At 40.8% G+C, this 26,507-nt stretch overlaps 1 protein-coding gene across 8 annotated transcripts in view; it reads left to right on the top strand.

Moving 5' to 3' along the window:
• CDH15 (cadherin 15) overlaps positions 1 to 26,507 on the top strand; it is a 120,117-nt gene that overhangs the window by 56,062 nt on the left and 37,548 nt on the right. The window contains exon 1 of one of the 8 annotated variants that reach the window (XM_056526028.1): positions 22,330 to 22,434. The exons of 6 other annotated variants lie outside the window; for them this stretch is intronic. The gene's annotated coding sequence lies outside the window, so the exon portion shown is untranslated. Of the gene's footprint in view, positions 1 to 22,329; positions 22,435 to 25,907; positions 25,926 to 26,507 lie in introns of those variants that run through there. One more of the 8 variants, XM_056526032.1, reaches the window with a different exon arrangement.

Genomic DNA, 26,507 nt, shown 5'->3' with positions numbered 1-26,507 from the left:
GGTAGGGAGACCCCTAGTGGTCATTTCTTCAAAGTGGAAAATTAAATAGAAAGATGCATATTTTTTAATAACATGCAATTGTAAAGTTATTCTGCATACATTAATCTATAATATATCAAAAGTTTTTTTGATGAGGTACCCTTTAAATACCTTCATAGTACTCCATCCAAAGGAACATGATACCCTTTTTTCTGTTGCTTTTGGTTTAAAGGCATACGGTAGGGCCCAATAAGACTCCAATATTGCTCTAGTATTGTTTTGTCCAACTCAACAGAGCAACTGAACTCTGTAGGGTTCTTGCAACAGTTTTTAGTACTGTATTTCTGCCACTGGGGATTCCCACTCTCACACACACCAGAATGGATTTTAGGTGGAATCCCCCTTTAACTTGCTGGGAAATTTTTTAATAAGAAGAAATGGATTCTATTACCAAACTAAAGGCATTCTTTTGAAATGTATAAAAGTGTTGCAATAACTTGAGGACTGCACACTGTAAGGATGTGTAGAGCAGGTGATTTTTGTTTACATTATGTGAGGTTTCTCTTTAAGCGGGATTCCCCTTTACCTTATTTGTCAGTTTTATATACATAAAGCTTACTCATTATTAGAAATGAGCAAAACTACAGTAAGGCCTTCTGAAAATGGATTGTCCATCAATTTGTTTAGTCTGCAAACATGAGTGCTGCTTTCAAAGTGCTCTGGTTGGCCGGAAAAGATGGATACAGTTGGGCAACCTGAGCACTTTGAAAGCAACACTATTTTACAATCTGATAGGCTCCCCAATTTCGGACAGGCCTGTGTTTATTATATAAGTAATGGTTCTGCAAGTTTCTGATATATTGTTTCAATTTCTCACTGTTTAAGATCTCTGCAAAATGCCAGTGAATGAACATTTTTTGTTTACACCCAAGTCCGTGACAGTGTATCAGACCCATGTACCTGTGTGATTGGCACATGATCAGTACAGGCTTTCAACCCCTAAATGATCATACGAATGTTTCCATTCTTGACTGTTATAGAAAAAAAGGATAATGCAGCACACCGAATGTATCAATCAAAAGTGGTAGTTTATTCCATAGTGCAGAAAAGGCAAACAACCTTTCAGTAGCCTCACGCTACCTTTCTCAAGTGATCAAGATTATAATTTGGCTATTGAAGTGTGTATGTAAGTATATATATATATATATATATATATATATATATATACAGTGATCCCTCAACTTACAATGGCCTCAACATACAATAGTTTCAACATACAATGGTCTTTTCTGGATCATTGTAAGTTGAAACCAGACTCAACATACAATGCTACAGACAGTCCAGATCTGTGAAACGTGTCAATGGCCAGAAGAACCGACCAATTAGAATGGGCATTCACTGGTAAAACCCCTGTATTACTGAAGCGTATGCACTGACTGTTGTCAGATAGCGCCCCCAACAGTACAGGGAGGTATTACATGTTCTGTACTCTTTACCTGTACCAGGGTTGCCTGCTCCTCTGGACACCAGGTGAGGGCGACTCCATGTTACTTATTTAGGACATTGCGTGTACTGTACAGGACCCGGAAGAAGCTCCTGTCCTCTTCATAGACCAGTGTTTCCCAAGCAGGGTGCCCCCAGCTGTTGCAAAACTACAACTCCCAGCATGCCCGGACAGCCTTTGGCTGTCTGGGCATTCTGGGAGTTGGTTTTGCAACAGCTGAAGGCTCCATGCTTGGGAAACACTGACATAGACAGTGATTACAGCTCCCAGCAGCTCTTTCTTAATTTTATATGTAAGGATATTCTTTATCTATATTAGTTATCTACTTATTTTTCTTTAATTCTCACTTTTTCCTACTTTTTGGATGACATTGTGGTGCCTTTAGAACCAATTACCAGGTTTCCATAGAGTTCTGGTCTCAACATACAATGGTTTCAACATACAATGGTCGTCCCGGAACCAATTAATATTGTAACTTGAGGGACCACTGTGTATATATATATATATATATATATATATATATATATATATATATATTTATTAGTGTAAATGTTTCATGATGAATAAATGGACATATGTACTAGTGACGGCTATAGCATTGCACTAAATTTGTCCAGATGTCCCCCCTTAACAATTATTTAACACATATCTGGCAATGTCATTATAATTCCCTGTTAAAGAGACAGCAGAGGCATACAGAACACCTCCGTGATGTATGTCTCCGCCCCTTGAGGTAGTGGTTTGATTAATGGGAATCTTTATGATAATTTTAGTGTCTCTCCCAGCAGCCTGTGAACTAAAACATATGTATCGAGCTTTTATCTGTCTAGAGAGATTAATGATACCTCTCTTATTGTACAGGACCCAGCACATGCCCACAGCCCACTTACAGTGGAAATTACACAGCTAAAATCAATGTAATGATTAAATGATGACGGCACTGCTCTTTTATTCTTATTATTAAAGGCACATGATAGAAAATGCCTAGCGAAGAATTCATTATGGGAGAATATACAGGGCTGGACTTTGGAGCAGTGGGAACTGGCTTATGAACTGCAGATGGGATTTTAAATAGTCCCAGGTGCTCCCCTACACAGGGCAGATAGAGGTAACCGAGAGATAAGCTAAGCAATGGTAAACTGGCTATGTAGTGCCATTTGTGTGACCCTAGGAAATGATGTGGCCCTGGGTATTATGGCAAACCAGGTGGGTGCGTCAATTGAGGTCTCAGGCATGGGAAACATAGAAATTATAGGAAATCTCTGATTTGTTTAGCTGTTGTTCTCTGTTATCTGTCAGTAAGTTATTCAGTATGTTTCAATTGATATTTTTTTATCTGTACAAAGTGGTAATGTCTCGCAGTATCCTGGTAATGGATATTTGGGATTTCCAACCACTGTCTGACAATGTGGAGTATGTGCCCCTTAGAAGATCAAAGCCCCTATATCCTTAACCATCATCATTACGTATCTATGACTCCATGACGGATAGTATGCAGATGAGTCAGGATTAGGGGTCTTTAAGGATAATGTGATGATGTCTTTGCTCTGTAGATGGCCACAGGCTGTAAATAAATATGATACTGATACCAATCTGTTCCCAGGCAGGGTCATGTACATTTATATAGTAATACCATGTGTGGGACTCTTTCTGTGCATTGTACTGGTAGTCAATCCATGTAGATATCCTTCTTTTGTTTGCGTAATATTAGTTTTTAATATTACCAAGGTATCTGTAAGAACTACATTTATTCTTCACATGGGTCAGTCATAACATCAAAATCTCTGACCGGTGAGGCGAATAGCAATGATTATCTTATGGCAATGTCAAGTGTAAGACCTGAGCTATTTGTACAAGGGCCAAATTGTGATGCCTAGACTACTGGGTCAGAGCTTCTCTGAAATGGCAGGGGTGTTCCTGATGCACCTACCAAAAGTGTGCCAAGGATAGAAAGCTGGTGAATCAGTGAGAGGGTCATGGACCCCAAAGCCACATCAATATCAGAACTGGACCATAGAGCAATGGACTATGATGGTCTTGTATAATAAATTACCTTTTTTTTAAGTATCATGTGGAAGGTTGGTTGTATGTGCGTCACTTACCTGGGAAAGAGATGTCACCAAGAAGCACTATGGGAAGCAGGCAGTGTCATGTTCTATTACCAATTGGTCACTATTGTGACCACTAAACCCTAATTTTACCATCCACCATAATTATAAAACTTAACTTTTAATGTCTCATAAAGATTTAAAAACAATTCCACCAGGACACTCAATGTAAGAATTTTTTTCTTGCAAGACTGTGCTTGCTATGTATTTACATACTAGAAAGTAATGTGGCTGCAATCCACTTCATTTATTTGACTTTGTTTAGAGAGTGTGGTGGAAAATTTTAAAATCGCTGACGCATAGCCCATCCTATGTTTCACCACATCAGTGGCTTTATCAAGGACTAGGGGCAAATGGCGTCCGTATGCCTTCCAGTACTTATCAGATGTTGTATGCTACAGAGAGAGTTGTATAGTTATTTTCTGTCTGACCACAGTGCTTTCTGCTGACATCTCAGTCCATTTTAGGAACTGTCCAGAGTAGAAGCAAATCCCTATAGCAAACAAATCCTGCTCTGGACAGTTCCTGACATGGACAGAGGTGTCAGCAGAGAGCACTGTGGTCAGACAGAAAGGAAATTCAAAAAGAAAAGAACTTCCTCTGTAGTATACAGCCGCTGATAAGTACTGGAAGGATTAAGATTTTTAAATAAAAGTAATTTACAAATCTGTTTAACTTTCTGGCATCAGTTGATTTAAAAACAAATAATTTTCCAGCGGAGTACCCCTTTAAAGGGTTTATCCCACAATCCAAAATGATTTCCTATCCACTGGATAGAATATAACTAGCTGATTAGTGGAGTTTTGACCACTGGAACCTCCACAAATCACAAGAACAGAGGCGAGGCAGCTGCTCACCATGAAGCAGTACCAGTATATAAGATAAAAAATGTGAATGAAACATGGACCAAAAATAGGGATGTGTGACCGTACCCTAAGTGCTCCTGTTTTTCTAATCTCCACCAGCTATACTGACACAGCATAGGAATTTGTGACAGCCATAAAATGTCAGGAATGTTTTGTATTTGGTTCTCCATTTAGCCATGGTATGGATGCCTCATATGTCTAGGTCACAGTGAGGATGACTTAGACACATGGTCTTATAGGAATTTGTGGTAAACTAACACAAATGGCCTGGCTGTACCTTATATATAAGACTAGCCTTTGCCCATCCACTTTTTACGATCCTATAGTAATGAGGCCGCTCTGGGTAAAGTCTATGGGCATCCAAACAACCCGAATTCTTTCAACTTTGATCGCCGCGTCTAAAGAGTTAATGCCAGACATTTGCCGGAACGGCGATGTCCGGCATTAGCCACGGGTCCAGGCTGCTGATAGCAGCCGGGACCGTGCGGGTAGGATGCGAGCTAAGCTCCTGAGCTCGCTTCATAACCCTCCCGTGCCGCAGCACTGGGTATACCCAGCGTTCGGCAGCAAGGGGTTAATTTATACAAACTTTCAGCACCCATTTCACCCCTTTCAGGGGTGGAATTTTAGAAAACGTTAAAACACGTGTTTCTTTATCTCTAATTGTTAGCCTAAAAACAAAGTTTCATGCTTCTAGCTTCCAAAATGATGGACTTCCATACAAACTTTCAACCCCTTTTTCACCCCCTTAAGGGTTGAATCTCGAAAAATCCTTTCTTATTCCTCCTCTACGTCTTAAAAACAACACCTGTGAAAAAATTCAGCTTTCTGGGTCCAAGAGTTTAGGCTGGGCGTTGATTAGAGTTTAGGCTGGGCGTCAGTGAGTCTCTTTTTATATATATATATATATATATATATATATATATATATATATATATATATATATAGACTAGCTGAATACCCGGCGTTGCCCGGTTTTTCCTTCCTAATCCTTGTTGGGGAGGAAAATAAACAAAGGAGGAAGCTTTTGACTTTATATCCCGTCCTCATATATTGTTGTCATATCCTAACCCCATATCCTGTCCTCACATCCCGACCCCCTATCCTGTCATCATATCCCGACCTTATATCCCATCCTCACATCCCGTCCTCCTATCCCGTCCTCCTATCCCGTCCTCCTATCTCGACCTCCTATCTCGACCTCCTATCTCGACCTCCTATCCCGACCTCCTATCCAATCCATCTAATCCCAACCATCTATCTCGAACCTCCTATCCTGACCTCATATCCTGTCCTCAAATTCTGTGCTCCTATCTCGACCTCCTATCTTGACCTCCTATCCCGACCTCCTATCCCGTCCTCCTATCTAGTCCATCTATCCCAACCTCCTATCTCGACCTATCCTGACCTCCTATCCCGTCCTCCTATCCCATCCTCCTATCCCGTCCTCCTATCCAGTCCTCCTATCCCGTCCTCCTATCCTGTCCTCCTATCTCGACCTCCTATCCCGACCTCCTTTCCCGTCCTCCTATCCCGACCTCCTTTCCCGACCTCCTATCCCGACCTCCAATCCCGTCCTCCTATCCCGTCCTCCTATCCCGACCTCCTTTACCGTCCTCCTATCCCGACCTCCTATCCCGTCCTCCTATCCCTTCCTCATATCCCAACCCGTAATATGTGTACCAGGTATTGAAATATCTCAAGCCGTACGGAATTTATGGGGGAAGATACATTTCCCATTGATTTGCATGGGACTTTACACAAAAACCCTGACCCTCACAAACGGGGGTAGTTAAGGGTTAAATTAACTATCCTATATTGGATAGTTAAGTGGACATATCAGTAACATGTGACCAAGTATTATGGAAATATCTCGAGCCATTTGGAAGTTATGCAGTAACATATATTTCCCATTGACTTGTATGGGACTTTATACATAAACCCCACCCCTGGCAAATCGGGGTGGGTAAGGGTTAAATCACCTATCCTATGTTTGTTATTGACATATAAGTAACATGTGTGCCAAGTTTCACGTTAATATCTTTAGCCGTTTGGACGTGATGCTGGAACATACACACATACATACACACACACATTGAGTTTTATATATATAGATTATATACAGTATCTCACATAACTGAGTACATCCTCACATTTTTGTAAATAGTTTATTATATGTTTACATGTGACAACACTGAAGAAATGACACTCTGCTACAAGTAAAGTAATGAGTGCCCAGCCTGTATAACACACGGCCATTAGTAACTCAACACACAACCAGTAATGTCTAAACCTTGGCAACAAAAGTGAGTATACCACTAAGTGGAAATGTCCAAATTGGGCCCAAAATGACAATACTTTGTGTTGCCACCATTATTTTTAGGCACTGCCTTAAAGGGGTACTCCAGTTTAGGAAAATTCCCTATCCAGAGATTAGGGAATAAGTATCTGATCACCGGGGGTGCTGGTCTGACTTCTGGGACCCCTGTCTCCCTTCGAGCTGGGTGGACATGCCCCCTACATGCATCTCTATGAGAGAGTCAAAGATACAAGAGTACATTGCTTGTGTATCTCCATAGAGATGCACAAAATTTTATCAAATCTGTAACCATGTAGAGCTTTTACATTGATTCAGGTATAAAGACGCATTACCGCTGGCATGGTGGGGGGTACGTTATCAACAAGACCAACCTATATTTGGTTGAGCTGTATATGTTTATATACCTACACCATAGTTCTCTAATAGATATTTAAGTTTTCATCTTTTCCCAAATGGTTTGAATGCATTCCTATACAAAGCATTTTTATAGAAATGATGTTACAAGTGAAAAAGCGATCTGCTACTCTATTAAAGGGGCAGGGGATAGTGATTGGACATTGCAGTGGTCCCTCAAATTACAATATTAATCTGTTCCAGGATGACCATTGTATGTTGAAACCATTGTATGTTGAGACCATAGCTCTATGGAAAGCTGGTAATTGGTTCTAAAGCCCCTAAAAATGTCATCCAGAAATAGGAAAAAGTGAGGATTAAAGAAAAATAAGTATATACGAATATAGATAAAGAAGATCCTTACATATGACAATAAGAAAAAGCTGCTGGAAGCTGTAAATCACTGTCTATGTAGAGGACAGGAGCTTCTTCAGGATCCTGTACAGTACACGCAATGTACTAAAAAAGTAACATGGCGCCGCCCTCACCTGGTGTCCAAAGGAGCAGCTAACCCTGGTACAGGTAAAGAGTAGTACAGAACATGTAGTTATTTTCCTGTTCTGTAGGGGGCGCTACCAGACAGCCAGTCAGTACATGCACTTCAGGAATACAGGGGTTTTACCAGTAAATGCCCATTCTGATTGGTCAGTTCTTCCAGCCATTGACAGTTTTCACAGATCTGGACTGTCTCTAGCATTGCATGTTGAGTCTGGTTTCAAGTCACAATGATCCAGAAAAGACCATTGTATGTTGAAAATATTGTATGTTGAGGCCATTGTAAGTTGAGGGATGACTGTACATTGGGGCCTAAATAAAGTCATGGGAGAGGTTTAGACTCCCCCACACACCTCATCCCAACATTGTTCTGCTCATCGCTGGAACCCTCATCCTTCCTACAATGTACTGTAAATATCATGGGCAGACAGCTGGACATATTTGTAATACTCTATGGAAGCAGAGCTGAGAGTCATATCCTACCATATACTCCTTGCTCACAATGCAAACCACATGCATGGAAGGAGGCAGTCAATATAATAAAACATCTAACTGAATGATTACCCTATTTAGCAGTACAGTGACCCCTCGACCTACGATGGCTGCGACATACGATAATTTCAACATGCGATGGTCTCTCTGAGGCCATCGCATGTTTCGACGCAGCATCAACATACGATGCTTTTTTATGTCGGGGCCATCGCATAAACGGCTATCCGGCAGCGCTGATTGATTCAGCTGCCGCCGGATAGCCGTTTACGGTGCCCCGTGAGCTCCGGGGATGTCTCTTACCTGTCCTCGGGCTCCAGTGCATCCTCTTCGGGATCCCCTGCATTGTCGGCGCTCTCCATCAACGTCATCACGTTGCTGCGCACGCCGTCCCGACATCCAATAGGAGCGGCGTGCGTAGCGACGTGATGGTGGCAAAGCAGAGCACGGATGCCGGGGAAGCAGAGGCCTTACCGGAGCGTCGGGGACACCTCGGGGACGCGGCGACAGCGATGGACAGCGACATCCCTGGAAGCGGTGACGGTCCGGAGCGGCGGGGACAGGTGAGTACAACTTCCTCTAACAGTGGTCTTCAACCTGCGGACCTCCAGATGTTGCAAAACTACAACTCCCAGCATGCCCGGACAGCCGTTGGCTGTCCGGGCATGCTGAGTGTTGTAGTTTTGCAACATCTGGAGGTCCGCAGGTTGTAGACCACTATCCTATACTTCACATTGCACGGATCCCTCAACATGCGATGGTTTCAACAAACGATGGTCCGTTTGGAACGGATTACCATCGTATGTTGAGGGACCACTGTACCTCATTGTCCTTTCTATAATGTCATTCATCTTAATAGTTTAGTATTGGTAGTTAGGGAACTCACTATTATTGACCCTAAATAATTCAGACTTTCTCCTTTGCAGTTTTGGACTTTCATTAGTGTTGTGGGATTGTATCGATAATTAAATATGTATGAGACAGTCTTCTCCAACCTGAGAGTTTCTATTTAGGAATTTAGATGTCCTAAAGAGGATTGCTGCCTGCTATTGTCATGCTAACGTGTTGGGTGCACCATGATCACCTCTACTATCATTAGTTGTGATGCAGTTGCAGCCTTACGTTGCTCAGCCACAAGTTGCTAGCAACAGCCACAAGTTTCTAACAAGTTGCTAACCATAAAGATACATTTTATTAAAATTTCAATGACCATCTCAGAATGTTTCTTAGTCTATCTAACAGAATAAGAGGACTTTTACTAAAATAAGTCTGACCACCAGCATGGATAGTGATTGTAACTAGAGATGAGGGAACTTACAGTAAATTCGATTTGTCACGAACTTCTCGGCTCGGCAGTTGATGACTTTTCCTGCGTAAATTAGTTCAGCTTTCAGGTGCTCCGGTGGGCTGGAAAAGGTGGATACATTCCTAGGAGAGAGTCTCCTAGGACTGTATCCACCTTTTCCAGCCCACAGGAGCACCTGAAAGCTGAACTAATTTACGCAGGAAAAGTCATCAACTGCCGAACCGAGAAGTTCGTGACGAATCGAATTTACTGTAAGTTCGCTCATCTCTAATTGTAACCATCACAGCCTAAAACTTCCCCCTAACCTATGGTCTGCTTAATATTATCAAGCTATATTCTTAGATAGGACACACAACCTCAAAAGCAGGGTAAATCAGCCTAGGCGCCAGCCCTGGGAAAAATGCATTTAGCAGCTTATCAGATTGCCGGCGTCCGCCTCCATGTGTGCCTAGCCAGAGAGGGTGAATGGAAAAAGTATGTAATAATATTACAAGACAATGTAACCTGTCGGAAATGTAATGTATACAATCTCTGTATGGAACTGGGGTTGTCATCATTGTAACACTTACCAGCGAGGGCCATATATATTGGACACAAATAGCTGTAATTCCTTCATTTATCTCTTGTAGAGGTATTAAGCTAGGTTCACATCAGCGTTCGACGCTTCATTATGGAGCTCCGTTCTCTGATTCTGCTGAAATAACATGCTTTAGCGGAAAAAGAAACCCTGCATGTCAGTCCCCCCGCCCCCCACAATATTCATGTATAATAACGGGCATCTAACGGAACCCTGACGGACCCCAAAGTGAATGGGACCTGTTGATACCCGCTGTCACAACCTCTGTCTCCATTATAAGCTGTTGTAATGACAGAACACTGTTGTAAACATAACCTAAGATATATTATCAACCATTCTATAGTCATAGTTCTTTCTTAGGCCCCTTTCACACAGCTGGTATGCTCTGGCAAATTCGGCCATCAAACTCCCTTTTTATATATATTTTTTTTGCATTTTGCCAGCCGTAATTTTGCCGGAGCATACCGGCAAATAACGGGTCCCGATGGAACCCATTGTATTCAATAGCAGCCATTATTTTTGGAGAGAAAAACCAGAGAAAAAGACTGTGCAAGCACTATTTTTTCTCCGGCTTTTCTCGATCTTAAAATAACGGGCTTCACACTGCCGGAGACAGCCGGCAGCGTGAACATAGCCTTATTTTGTCATATTCTAGAAAAAACAACCAATATTGGTCACTTTCAGGACTAAGGCATGACTATGATGGTGGTCTGTTGAAAACTTTTGCATAGCTTAGTTACTTGTAGGTAGTGGGCATTTCAAATATGAGTGTATGCACTTCCTGGCACCAGTAAAGGTCCCTCAGACTTCCAGACTTGACTGTTTTCTCTAATGTTCTAGAAGAAAGCACCCATGTTTTGAAATCTTGTACAACCCTGTTTAGAGCCCTATTAATTGAAATCTTGTACAACCCTGTTTAGGGCCCTATTAGACAGCACATGCTGCACTGTAAATAAGTGCCAGCCTTAGTGATAAGGCCCCTATTACACAGGGCGATATTGGTCTGTTAAGCGGATAATCTCCACTAAGGGTACGTTCACTTGAGCGGATCCCTATTGCGTATTATGCTGTGGATCCGCCGCTGAAGGACCGCTGTATGCTGCCTTTACAGGTGCCTGCTCGGAGCGGCAATCCGCCCCTACGAGCAGACACACTGCTATGTGCGAGTTGCCGTGCGCATGCGCATTATACTCATAGAGCAGGGGGAGCGGCCGCGATGTGTGCGAGTACACCGCGCATGCACAGCGACTCGCACACCGCTTCAGTGTGTCTGCTTGTAGCGGCGTATTGCCGCTCCGGGCAGGGACCTGTAAAGGCAGCATACAGCAGTCCTTCAGCGGCAGATCTGCAGCGTAATACACACTGGGGATCCGCTCGTGTGAACATACCCTAAGACATGTAACTATAGCTGTGTTTCATTCTCTCAGCTTCTAACCTAGTTATGTACAGGTTATCATATGTAAGCAAACTTTGGGATAAAGTTCTTGATGATCTTGGCCATCTTCAACAGCTGTTGCACTGTGGTGTACCCATCACACCCCCACATTCATGCATTACCACAGGTTCTTCTGAGAAATGCACAAACTTTGAGATCGAGGGCCCCCAACCCTCTCTGGCCTGCTTGCAGCAGTTGGAGTTGGTCAGGAATATGGAAACAGCTGAATAGGCTGTTTTATACAGTTTACTTAAAGGGGTACTCCAGCTCACAGGGGGTACACAGCTCACAAGCTCCACACACAGGGAGGGGAGGGGAGGTGTGGCTGTACAGCCAGAGCTCTAGACCAAACAGAAATCAGACAGAAATCACAAGGTGTTGTCTTGAAGGGAGGGGGCTAGTTCTCACTGAGGAGACAAAGTGGATCTAAAAATTATGTTTTTCTCTCACTTGCTGCATATAAGTGGCAGCTGAAAGAGGGAAACTGCTCTATATAGCTAATGATTGATATTTAGACAAATACATAGGTTGGTGAGAAGGAAAGGATGAGCTATGGGTTTAGTTCCCCGGAGTACCCCTTTAAGGTTAATGGGAGTTTTGTAAGCAGAGTAGCACCACAAGTTTTTGGTGCTACACTTTGTATGCCACTCCCATTAACATCAAATGGGCGTTACCCATATTGAGTAAAACAGCCATTTTGGCTGTTGTCAGATTTATGACCACCCCTGATGGCTTCAACCAGGCCAGAGGAGGCCAGGGGTTATTGATCTTAAGATAAGTGTGGATTCTAGAGGTGAGATCCACATGTCTATGGAGCTGCCAATGATAGCCGAGCATTGTACCTCCTTGGCTCTCGTTTGAGCCGCGACCTTGGTCCCTGTTGTCTAGATCGCAGGTGGTCCCACAATCGGACTCCTCTCTGGAATACCCCTTTAAATTCATTGGAATCTGTCAGCAAGACCTTAATTAGTTGTTGCCATGGTGCCTCCTGGAATGCTAGCTGTCCCAATCCAGGGGTCCAAAAAGTACATATGTCTTAAACAGGATCACCTGACAGACTTTAGGCACGCTTTCTACCCTCTAGCTTAGCCAGCAGAGCATACATACAATCCATCACTCCCAGGTGGGTCACTAGCAGCAAAGGAGCCTGCATTAGGAGTATTACATATGTACAATGAGGGCTGGGGGTGGGGGGTCATGACACTGCTACTAGTGATTATATTTAGTAAGAGGTAAACATTGCCCTAATCAAATCATAAATCAAAACATTTAATCCTGAATGTGATCTGGTGTCTTATTTGTTGCAAGTCTTAGCTTCCAACAGTCCAGATAAGCTATGTATATTAGTGATCTGCCTGACTAAGGATGATAATTAACGCTTGTTAACACCACCATTTTAGAACCTCTGTCTTTACTCTTATGCTTCTTTTTATATTTTATAAAAAAAAAAATTGTTAAGCCTCTGCATTATGTAGATTGTAAGACCTCGTGGGCAGGCTCCTCTCTTCCTCTTTACTTTTATTTTTAAGTACTGTCATTTACTTCATTCATGTCTATTGTATTTGCTTTTGTACTGTTTTTGCTTTTCTGCTATATTATGTATTTTAATCCCTTATCATATTTACAATGCTTTTTAACTTTTTGGAGCCAGTTGATATGAAAAAAATAAAATGTTTTTAATTGGAATACCCATTTTCACCTTTAGGACTTTAATTACATCACTTATTTTATAACATAATCTGCGTCGAAACAAAAAAAACAACATTTGTGGGGTGATTATAATTATTATTTAATTTTTTTACTTTTTAGGGCTTCAATTTCTAGGCAGTGCATTTTTCGGGAACAATGACACCTTATCTTTATTCTGTAGGTCCATATGGTTACAAGGATACCCAATTTATGAAGGTTTTATTTTAGTTTACTACTTTAAAAAATTATAACTACATGCACCAAAATTAGTATTTTTAAAATTGTCATCTTCTGACCCCTATAACTTTTTAATTTTTCTGCATACAGGGATATGTGGGGGCTCATTTTTTGCGCCGTGGTCTGTAGTTTTTAGTAGTACCATTTTTGTTTTATTGGGACTTTTTGATCGCTTTTTATTAATATTTTTTATGATATATGAAGTGACCAAAAATGCCCAATTTTGGAATTTGGTATTTTTTTACATGTACGTCATCAACATGGGTTTAGCTAACCTTATATTTTAATAGTTTGGACATTTACGCTCGCGGCAGTACCACATACGATTATTTTTATTTCTATTACATTATGTATATAAAAAAAATGTAAATGGGAAATGGGGATGATTCAAACTTTTATGAGAAGAGGGACTTATTCACATTTTTTTTTTCATCCCCCATAGGGGACTATTACATGCAATCTTTTGATTATGATTAAGGCCCTTTGAAGGGCTGAAATGCGTAACCTGTGTCTACCTGGTCTCTGTATACCTGTGGTTTTTATGTTATAAGCCAATAAAGAAGCATACTTTTACGGGAGCAACGCTGGACATTGTTTTTTTTCTTACATATTTGCAAAGTGGTGCGGTCCGCACCAGTCCGCGCGCTGCAGGACATGGAGGAGAGCTGAATACCTCACACAGCTTGCATAATCTTTTGATTGCATACACTATTCAATGCTATGCCATTATCGGTGCTCTGCTGCTCCAGCCTGCATGGCAGGATTGGAGCAATAGAACAGTTTTTCCCAACTACGGTGCCTCCAGGTGTTGCAAAACTACAACTCCCAGCATGTTGGGAGTTGTAGTTTTGCAACATCTGGAGGCACCCTGGTTGGGAAACACTGCAATAGAACACCGATCGGACGGTGAGGAGGCAGGTAAGGGCCCTCCCGGCGTCAAAAGGGTTAATGTCAGGCATCGGCCGAATCAGTGATGCCCGGCATTAACCCTGGGTCCTGATAGCAGTCGGGACCCACCGGGTATAAAGTGGTCTCCGCTCGTGAGAATGCTTTATATGACGGTAACGGGACCAGGATGTACAGGACCCCTGCGTCCTGGAGGGATTAAAGAAAACTCAATTGTGAATCTTTTTATATATATATATATATATATATATATATATATATATATATATTTTTTTTACTAAATAAGTATTTTTAAAATTGCCCTATTTTGAAAAATGTCTCCGTTTCCATATATACAGGGATGTATAGGGCAACATTTTTTGTATTGTGATCTATAGTTCTTATTTTACCACTTTTGTGTATATGTGACTTTTAAATCTCTTTTTATTATATGCTTTTTTTTTTTTTTTTTTAAGGTGATTCAAGCAATTTTGGACTTTTTTCTTACGTCATTCACCGTTCTGGATCATTAATGTTTTATTTTGATAGTTCAGACATTTACACTCGCACTGATACCATAATGTTTATTAATTACTTTTTTTCCACTTTTTTTGTGGTAAAATGGGAAAAATGTGTGATTTAAAAATTTTATTTGGGGAGGGGCTTATTCACATTTTTGTAACTTTTTTTACGATTAATTTTACCTTTTTATGTCCTTATATGGGACAATTTATTGCAATCATTAGATTTCTAATATTTTTCAGTCCTATGTATATCTCTGAGCAGTATAATCATCTATCTATTTCTCAGATCTGCCAGAAGGCAGACCAGAGAAGAAGATCCTGTGAGAGCGGTCGTACCACAGGGGGACTGATAAGCCATACACAGCTGCTGCAATGCCGCAGGTGCCATGATCAGTATTCTTTTTAATATTAGGTTATCATCACATATACTTTTATGAGCACTTAAAAAAGTTACGTTTTAGGGAGAGTCCCAGTAAGGGTGCATTCACATTACGTTTTGGGCATACACCGGCGTGGCAGACCATGGCAACAAAACTGGATACGGTGCAAAAATGATCCGACTGCATTTAAGTTAATGATATGTGGCGTGGGTCCGGCTGACCTACAGCAGGTTTTTAAATTTCCCCACCAGATCCGGGAGCCGTATGCCCAAAACGTAGTGTGAATGTAGCCTTATTGGGATCTTTGTTCCCTGTACGTTTATAGCCCCTGTTTTTTGTTATTGACAGTATTGATAACAGCATCTGAAGGATTAATGGTGGGCAACAGCACAATCGCTGATGTTCGCATTTAACGCCGGGTCCTCGGCCAATAGCCGTAATGTAAATGTCCATCCTGGTGCATGAAGTACCAGGCATCAGGACGTATGTTGATGTCTAATGTGCTTAAGGTTTATGTTTCCCTTGTCAAAATTCAAATGCACAGTAATAATCGCAGGATTTTGCGACCACCCAATTGCAAATAGTTAATATCACAATTTGATTGATTTTGTGATAAATTGTGCAGTATATACATATACACACACCAGCCGTACAACCACTTCTAAAGTGGAGGTATGTAGCCTAAGCAGCAAGCTGTCAACAAGGGGGGGGGAGCAGGAATATCAGGAGGAGACAAACTAGCTAAACGAATGTATTTGCAGAAATGTTTAACTTGATTTGTCCTACAGGTTTAACTGCTTTAGTTGAGATGGGAATACCTGTTTTATGGCACTCGGAAATAAGTAATAATAGTTATACAGCATCTGGTTCTGGGTGAGCTGGGTGGTTGCCAGTATGATTAGTTTCTATTCCCCTGAAGAGCAGATCTGTTTAATGTAGATTGCTGAGGGTATAGAGGATGTGGCTGTACAGCTAGGCAGAGCTGTCCAGGTCTCTTGGAGGTGTAATAGCAGCCATGTTGGCATTTACCTAAAGGTGCCTATAGACCTTAGACTAGACTTTTTAAAGTGTATGGGGCCTTCCTACTGACAGATGATATCGGTGGAGAGAAGGGATGGACTTGTTGGATTTTCACCACACTACCCTTTTTATTCTGGGAGGGAAAAGCTGGCATCTGAGCTGTCTGGCAATGGCTTTTCCCTCCGCTCCCCATATAGAACATTCATGTATATATACCTCCCGTCCTCTTTGTACATTGCTATGATTATGGATTTTTCTAGATATGAGGTTGCAACCATGTTAGGGTGGATTTACATTTTTCCATGTGTAGGACAGGGAATACAAATCCCTCAGTCATATACAGTAGGTACGGGACAGGCTTCACACCCATTTTTGTGTAGGAATGAGGTAAATTCCTTGGACGCCTGTAATGTGATGCTGCCCTAGGAATACAGGGGGGGGGGGGGCAGGGACAGCAGCTGGTACTTTCTGGGCCCCTGGGGATGGCTAAACTCAAGTTAATCCCACATTTGTTTTCCCTCCCCCCATGGGCAGCTGGATGATCAGTTACTGCACTCAGCAGGGATACATTAATGCTTTCACACCTGCTCGGCACTGCAGGACGCCTGGTCTGCAAAGGGTTAACTACTGTGCCAGAAAGCGGGGAAACAAATGGTATAATCTGTATTTTATCCTCTGCTGAGGTAAAGACAGGTGTTGAAGGAGTTAAAAAGCTGTGGGGAAAATATAATAAAAAATATGTGAAAATGTTCTTGAAATCTATGCATTATGTAAGAAGAAAAGTCATATGTGTCCGTGGTTCAACAGCGCTGAGGACACGTCACGAGGAAGGAAATTAGTTTTCATATTGTTGTCTGTATAGAAGATGGATATGTTTAATCTGTACAAAGCTTGGGTACATTTTATTTGTTCTGTGTTATGTGTCGATTTTACCGGTTTTACAAGTTCCCTTATATCTTATATTCAACATTAGGAAGGTCTCCGCATTGTATGACTGCAAAAATGCTGTAGCTGTAACGGGTACAAATGTACCAGTCACCTTCGTGTTCCAGTGGGTTTTATGCACACAAACATATTTCAGAATATTGGATGCATCTAGAAATGCCCTAGAAGTTTTGGATATTAATATTTGTCCAGAGTTAATGCTCTGAGACTAAATCTGTCTGATGTGTCCATAGTAACCCATCATATCTCTTTTTTTATTTCTTTAAATTGCTCTGGAAAAAAATGACACCTACAGCTTTTAGGGCATCCCATTCTAAATCTGTAGGCGTTATTATGAAGTTGACTTTCCTTTGCCGTTTTCACTTTTCTAGCAACAGCAAGTGTATTTAGGAATTTTTGTGCATGTATCCAGGAGAGCATATATGAGGTCAGACATCCATGTTGGATAAGAGGGCCTGGCTGGCAATCTCCATTCTAGTTAATCCCAAAAGGTGTGTGGTGGGATTAAGGGTCAGTGCTCTGTGAAGCCAGTCCAATTCTTTGAAACCAAATTCAAAGGTAAAGTTAGAGTTAGAATTTTGGACTTCATGTGCCCTTTCTGAACATGTGAGGCACTCACCCAAAGTAAATGTGTTCTGTAGAATAAACAGGTGAAAGTCTAAGGTTTAATCTTTTATGTCGAGGATACTGCCACTGGCCACTACTACCTGGATATGTTAAAGGAATGGCTTTTGCCACAGATAGAGGAAGATGCAGGTAAAAAGAAAACCCAACATTCATATACAGTGGGGTAAAAAAGTATTTAGTCAGCCACCAATTGTGCAAGTTCTCCCACTTAAAAAGATGAGAGGCCTGTAATTTTCATTATAGGTATACCTCAACTACGAGAGACATAATGAGAAAAAAAAATCCATAAAATCACATTGTCTGATTTTTAAAGAATTTATTTGCAAATTATGGTGGAAAATAAGTATTTGGTCAATAACAATAGTTCATCTCAATACCCTTTATTGGCAATGACAGAGGTCAAGTGTTTTCTGTAAGTCTTCACAAGGTTTTTACACACTGTTGCTGGCATTTTGGCACATTCCTCCATTCAGATCTTCTCTAGAGCAGTGATGTCTTGGAGCTGTTGCTGGGCAACATGGACTTTCAACTCCCTCCAAAGGTTTTCTATGGGGTTGAGATCTGGAGACTGGCTAGGACACTCAAGGACCTTGAAATGCTTCTTACGAAGCCACTACTTTGTTGCCCGGGTGGTGTGTTTGGGATCATTGTCATGCTGAAAGACCCAGCCACGTTTCATCTTCAATGCTCTTGCTGATGGAAGGAGGTTTTCACTTAAACTCTCACGATACGTGGCCCCATTAATTCTTTCCTTTACGTGGATCAGTAGTCCTGGTCCATTTACTGAAAAACAGACCCAAAGCATGAGGTTTCCACCCCCATGCTTCACAGTAGGTATGGTGTTCTTTGGATGCAACTCAGCATTCTTTCTACTCCAAACATGACAAGTTGAGTTTTTACCACAAAGTTCTACTTTGGTTTCATCTGACCATATGACATTCTCCCAATCCTCATCTGGATCATCCAAATGCTCTCTAGCAAACTTCAGACGGCCCGTGGACATGTACTGGCTTAAGCAGGGGGATCGTCTGGCACTGCATGATTTGAGTCCCAGGCGGCGTAGTGTGTTACTGATGGTAGCCTTTATTACTTTGGTCCCAGCTCTCTGCAGGTTATTCACTAGGTCCCCCCGTGTGGTTCTGGGATTTTTTCTCATCGTTATTTTGATCATTTTGACACCACAGGGTGAGATCTTGCATGGAGCCCCAGGTTGAGGGAGATTATCAGTGGTCTTGTATGTCTTCCATTTTCTAATAATTGCTCCCACAGTTGATTTCTTCACACTAACCTGCTTGCCTATTGCAGATTCAGTCTTCCCAGCCTGGTGCAGGTCTACAATTTTGTTTCTGGTGTTCTTTGACAGCTCTTTGGTTTTGGCCATAGTGGAGCATGGAGTGTGACTGTTTAAGGTTGTGGACAGGTGTCTTTTATGCTGATAACAAGTTCAAACAGGTGCCATTAATACAGGTAAGGAGTGGAGGACAAAGGAGACTCTTAACCCCTTAAGGACGCAGGGTTTTTCAGTTTTTGCACTTTTGTTTTTTCCTCCTTACCTTTTAAAAATCATAACCCTTTAAATTTTCCACCTAAAAATCCATATTATGGCTTATTTTTTGCATCACCAATTCTACTTTGCAGTGACATTAGTCATTTTACACAAAAACTCACGGCGAAACGGAAAAAAAATCATTGTGCGACAATTGAAGAAAAAACGCCATTTCGTAACTTTTGGGGGATTCCGTTTCTACGCAGTGCATATTTCGGTAAAAATGACACCATATCATTATTCTGTAGGTCCATACGATTAAAATGGTACCCTACTTATATAGGTTTCATTTTGTCGTACTTCTGGAAAAAATCATAACTACATGCAGGAAAATGTATCCGTTTAAAAATGTCCTCTTCTGACCCCTATAACTTTTTTATTTTTCCACGTACAGAGCGGCATGAGGACTCATTTTTTGCGCTGTGATCTGAAGTTTTTATTGGTACCATATTTGTTTTGATCAGACTTTTTGATCACTTTTTATTCGTTTTTTTAATGGTATAAAAAGTGACCAAAAATATGCTTTATTGTACTTTTGAATTTTTTTTACGTGTACGCCATTGACCATGTGGTTTAATTAATCATATATTTTTATAGTTTGGAAATTTACACACGCGGCGATACCACATATGTTTATTTTTATTTACACTGTTTTATTTTTTTTTATGGGAAAAGGGTGGTGATTCAAACTTTTATTAGGGAAGGGGTTAAATGACCTTTATTAACACTCTTTTTAACTTTTTTTTTAAAATGTTATAGCTCCCATAGGGACCTATAACACTGCACACACTGATCTTTTACACAGATCACAGGCGTATATTAACACGCCTGTGATCAGTGTTATCGGCTCTTGACTGCTCCTGCCTGGATCTCAGGCACGGAGCAGTCATTTGTCGATCGGACACCGAGGAGGCAGGTAAGGGCCCTCCCGGTGTCCTGTAAGCTGTTCGGGATGCCGCGATTTCACCGCGGCGGTCCCGAACAGCCCGACTGAGCAGCTGGGTTACTTTCACTTCAGACGCGGTGGTCAGCTTTGATCGCCGCGTCTGAAGGGTTAATACAGGGCATCACCATGATCGGTGATGTCCTGTATTAGCCATGGGTCCCGGCCGTTGATAGCCGCCGGGACTGACCCGATATGACGCGGGGACACCGCGTGACCCTGCGGTATATCGTGGGAGCCGGCGGAGGATGTAAATATACGTCCTTCGTCCTTAAGGGGTTAAAGAAGAAGTAACAGGTCTGTTAGAGACAGAAATCTTGCTTGTTTGTAGGTGACCAAATACTTATTTTCCACCATAATTTGCAAATAAATTCTTTAAAAATCAGACAATGTGATTTTATGTTTTTTCTCTCATTATGTCTCTCATGGTTGAGGTATACCTACAATGAAAATTATAGGCCCCTCATCTTTTTAAGTGGGAGAACTTGCACAATAGGTGGCTGACTAAATACTTTTTTGCCCCACTGTATGTCTTCTAATGCTTTTTTTTAGCAGACTTACAGACGCTGGTGTACTAAACATGTTGTGCCTCTTCCTGAGCCTTTCACTATGTGCCAACCATACTCATCCCTGTCAATTACAAAGAGACTACATTTGGGAGATGGTGCACCTACACGTTTTTATTTGGATATTTACCCATATCTGAATGAAACTCTACTTGAACATTCAATCAGCTATGCCATAAACAACGATTCGCCAATGTTGCACTTGCCTACCAAGGATATGCTGGCACACATATGGACAGAAATGAACTACCTCCTAGACATCTGCCATGTCACCAATAGAAATCCCTTTTGTGTTCTCTCGATTATGAACACTAAGGCTATACTTTTGCACCATCTTTTTTGAATTACCCTGTGCTTTTCAATAATACCTTTTTGTCTGGTGCCAAATAATCTAATGACTTTGTAGACTTTGTGTGTGAATCCCTTCTTTTTGTTCTTAACAATAATGACTTCTTACATGATGGTAGGTGGTACAGAAAGGCCCATGGCACTGCCATGGGCTCTACTGTATCATGTACCAACGTTAATGTTTTCTTGGCTATTTTAGAGCAAGAATTAGTATTTTCCACTAAGAATCCTTTTGTCCACCTGAATAAATATTTTCTTAGATATGCGGACGATGTCCTAATAGTCTGGGATGGATAAGAAACTGATTTTCAGGCTTTTGTAAACTTCCTGAATGGAAAAAATATTGTAAATATGCTCTTCAACTAGCATATTTTGGTGTTTCATTTTAGACTTTCTTGATGCTAGATTTAATCTAGAAGGAGACCATTTAAAAACTGCCGGTTAAAGAAAAACTATTGCGAAAAATTAAATTTTACACTACAACAGCTCTCACCCTTCCTATGTAAAAGACAATATTTTATATAGTCAGTTACTAAAATTAAACCATGTAAATGTGGGATTGAAATATGCCAGACTGGAGGCAGTAACATTGGAGAGAGTAAAGAAGCTTACTTATTATGCAGAGTAGCACTCTGGATTATTAAACTAAATAAAGGTCCTCTGGGTTTAAATGAAAGGAACGACTTGTCCTCATTCCTATGAATCTCTTTTATCTTATCGTGGTTTTATATATTTTGCATTTATGTATATGGATTTTTATATGGTGGTAGTTCACACACTTTTTTTGATGTTATGTTTGCATGGCTACATTATATCTAATATAAAAAGATATAAATGGATATAGGCAGCACACCAAAATGGGTGAAAAAAGTAAGTGCTTTTATTCCAAGGAAAATTTTCCTTGGAATAAAAGCACTTACTTTTTTCACCCATTTTGGTGTGCTGCCTATATCCATTTATATCTAAAAGAGGACCGGAGCACCGAGGTTCAAGGGCTTGCACCCAATCACCTGGATACGAGGAGGTGCTGCTTTGTATGATAATTATAATATAAAAAGATACCATCTGAGATAGGCGTGCACCTTGGCTGGAAGAAGCATCCGCAGGTGACGTGAAACTAGTTGCCTCTTATTGGTGTGCCCAGCGTCTGAGACCTTGCTGGCTCTCGCTCCCCGCTATGGAACTTTGTTTCATCTGTTTCATTGCTATGTTTCAGGAATTAAAGTCTCTTAGATGCTGAAGAAATATTCGGGTGAGTGCTCCATTCATTTTTTCTAACAGTCACCACTCACAGTTTATCCTAGATGATCAAGGAAGAAATTTCACAAACTGACTTTTTTAGTGATGGCATCCTATTACAGTAATACATGGGAATGTAGTAAGCTCCATAAAATGACCCATGCTTTAACAAATGTCTGTACAGGCAGATTGCATTGGCAGGGGCTAGAGTTTATATATCTGTGGCAATGGGACTGAATGGAGCACTTGCATTTACATATATCTTATAAGAATTAATATAATACACAGAGTACACTGTACCCTTACAGCTTACAATATTAATTGGTTGCTGGATAACCATTGTTAGTTGGAAATATTGTATCTTGACACCAGAACTCTATAGAAAACTGGATATTAAAAATAAGCAGATAACTAAAGCTAAAACAAATCCTTACATATAAGGATATATCAGGAAAAGCTGATGGAAGCTTTAACAAACTTGAGAAGACATTCTTCAGGGTCTTCACCTGATGTCCAAAGAACCATCTGATCCAGGCACAGATAGAGTAGTACTGAACGTGTAGTACTGCATTGTATTGTAGGGAGGCGCTACTAGACACCCGATCAATGCATGCACCGTAGTAATACAGGTGTTTTACTAGTGAACTGAAAAATCTGATCGGTGGGATCTGTGGCATTGTATGTTGAGTCTGGTTTCAAGTTAGAGTTAAAGATTCCATTGTATGTGGAAAATATTGATTCAGAGGTCATTGTAAGTTGAGGGATCACTGTATAATTATAATGCACCCTGTGGGGGTAATAAATAGTATATTGTCTTCATCTTGACTGTATATAGTTTATCACCACTTTATATACCGGCAGTAATTGTAATGTACATTCTGCTTGACTGTAATAATAAGTATAAGCCCTATCCCACAATTTTTTGGTGGGGACAGGGAACCTGTATGGATGTAGACATTACAGTACCCTGGCTTTCAACTTCACAGTGCCATAAGCAAATGCATTACAATACATTAATGACATAGATTTGGTGACAGTAATGATTGTCCAGCACTGAGGAGCATGAGTAACCTGGACAGATGGCTTTTTTATTAATTGTTGACCCCTCTGTGACAGGCACCATTTGGCATTTTTGGCAGGCAGCAGAAGCTTGGAATAATTTCTCAATGTGTTACTCAGAGGGGGCTCTGAGACAGAGATGCAACAGAACCACAAAAACGCCATGCAGCAGAATTGGCATTTTTCTTGGCATTTTTTCCCCCCCAAAAAACAAGTGGAATTCCAGCCTTAGACCCAGCATTGCCTCTTCAGTGTGGTTAGTAGTAGGAATAATGGGGCTTGTCACTTTACAGCAGGATACTAAATGTCCATTGTCCATGTTCTCCGGGAGGATGTATAATATGAATATGATCTCACTGTTGGAAACAGTGCTGCATGTTGAAGAATCTTTCAATCTTCAATGGTACTTTAAGGCTGTCTTCACACGCTGGAATGCTCAGAAATGCGCCATTTCATAGATTCTGCAATGTTTTTGTGGATGATGTTCTGAGGCAGATGTTGCTACTGCAGAAATTCTGCTGTGTGAACTGAGCAGCCGAATCCCAACTAAAATCAACAAGACTCTGCTGCTGCGGAATGTCTATGCAGAATATTCATGGGGAATTCTGGACAAACATTCTGCTGTGTAAAAATATCCTAACTTTAATTTTACCCAAGATGCAAAATGCTGCAACATTTTCTCATTCACATCTCTGGTACTGTAATATGCTGCAGATTTTTCATCATGCAAAAACCTGTGCAGAAAATCTGTATATCTGTATATATCCAACTCATGTGAAAGTAACCTGTGATAGGTTTCAAATTAAAAAAGTTACTATATGGCACAAACATGAAAAGGTACAAAAAATTTTTTATCAGCAATATTTTTTTTACTGGTAGATATTGCTGTTCGCCTGGAGTTCTTCAAAGACAAAAATTACAACGTTAAAAGAATAATATACATTGACAACAATGGGTTAAAGCTGGGACATAGCTGTATAGGGATTTTTATGGACATTTATCAACGGGTTTAGTCAGGTTTTCTTTACTATAATTGTCGCAAAATTGTCGCAACTGCGACTACACGATTTTTCATGCGACATTTTGACTGGAAAGCGAGAAAAGCAAGTTTTCCAAAAATTAACTACGTAGTAATAATTTTAAAATGGACTACGGGTAGTCAGGTATTTATTAACTGCGACAGTCGCAACTGCGCTAAAAAAAGTCGCAACAGGATTAAAAATTTACTAAATTTACTCCAGCTCAAACATGGAGCAGAAAAGGCTACTACCAAAGTAAAAAAGGAAAAATTGCTTACGTGAAAGAAAATTATCAACAGGCTGAAAGCAGTTGATAAATAAGTCACACATAAGCAAAAAAAAAGTAAGGAAAAAATTACTAAAAAAAGAATACATAAGAAAACACTGATAAATGTCCCTCTTTGACCCTAATTGTTTACAAACCTCCTCCGCTAAGAAAGCAGAGTTAAGAAAATATGGAAATTAGGCTTCGAAGCCCATGGGGCAATCCGACTGCTAGAGCCCTTGCATCAGTTGCGAAAATCTTCTCATAATTTGGAAGCTTTGTGGGGGTAACCTCAATGGTTAACTAACATTTTATTAAACTTTGTGTAAATCAGTAGTACAAACAAATATAAGAAAAATAGTAATATATTTTATAAAAATAAATGTCTCCACTTATCAGTCTCCCCTCAGTCTTCTCCTCATTCTTATCCTCAACTGTTAAAATCCATAATGCCCATAGAAATCTATGAAGAGGGAAGGGGGGAGCTGGATAGTGAAGTAGAAGGAATGCTTCTGAAACGTCTATTAAGTCTTCTATGTCACCTCAGTTATAAATTCACATCTTGGAATGCTCAGTACTGCATCCAAAATATGTCCTTCATGCTGCAGCGGTATCTGAGGTTGTTCCTTAGAGGGACAGGGGAGCAGGACCTTCTGCAGAGTTTAGGAGGCATCATAGAGGCTAGGCGTCAATCAATAGCTCAGGGACAACTGAAAATTACAGATTGAAGAGTAGAAATCTAGCAAAAATGCCGTATACAAGTTATATAATGGCTAGAAATAGCTTTTCAGGATAATCTGTCCTGTTCTGTAATGTCAGGTATGTTTTAAAGGGGATCTCTGGTGGAAAATAAATGTTTTCAAATCAACTGGTGCCAGAAAGTTAAACAGATTTGTAAATTACTTCTATATAAAAATCGTCAGCCTTCCAGTACTTATCAGCTGCTGTGTGCTCCATAAGTTGTGTATTTCTGTCCATGTCAAAAACTTTATAGAGCAGGAGAGGTTGCTATGGGGATTTCCTTTTACTCTGAACAATTCCTGACATGGACAGAGGTGTCAGCAGAGAGCACTGTGGGCAGAGTGGAAAGAACTACACACCTTTTTCTGGAGCATACAGCAGCTAATTAAGTATTGGAAGGATTAAGATTTGTTAAAAGAAGTAATTTCTAAATCTGTTTAATATTTTAATGCACTAGTTTATTTAAAAACATTTGTTTTCCACTTGAGTACCTCTTTAAACTTGAAGGGGTTGTCTGGTAGGATAAATTCACACAGAATTGGATGATCACCACAGATCCCTCTGCCTGTTCCATAAATCTTATACACATGATGGGGGAATATGGTGAAGGGCAATTGAGAAAGTATGCGGATGGGGCAGGGACGTGACTGGGACACCATCCAGTTCAGAGCATGTGGAAGCTCCGTTTAATATGGCAAAGCTTGTGCATACATCCCTGCCTGTATGAAATTGCAGACATGCTGATATGATGACTTGCAAGGCTTCTTGGCCTATATCCTTTCATTCTGCACCTGTTCCTTCACAGTTGTCTTTGTAGGGTTATGGGGAATCAGCCCTGCTCTGAGCATTCCTGGGGTCTTGTGTGTAAGGTGTTACCAGACATTGGTTTTAGTAGCAGTGTTGTGACATCTGTGGCTTCCAGCAGCTGGTCTGAGGCATGGTACAGTGACTGACGCTGCCCTTGTTTTCATATACACTACTCACCTGAATGGCATGGATGTT

This window comes from Hyla sarda, chromosome 6 (assembly GCF_029499605.1).
Source record: "Hyla sarda isolate aHylSar1 chromosome 6, aHylSar1.hap1, whole genome shotgun sequence".
Lineage (NCBI taxonomy): Eukaryota > Metazoa > Chordata > Amphibia > Anura > Hylidae > Hyla > Hyla sarda.
The sequence above is the reverse complement of the archived record's forward strand: the minus strand, read 5'-3'. Positions and strand labels throughout refer to the sequence as shown.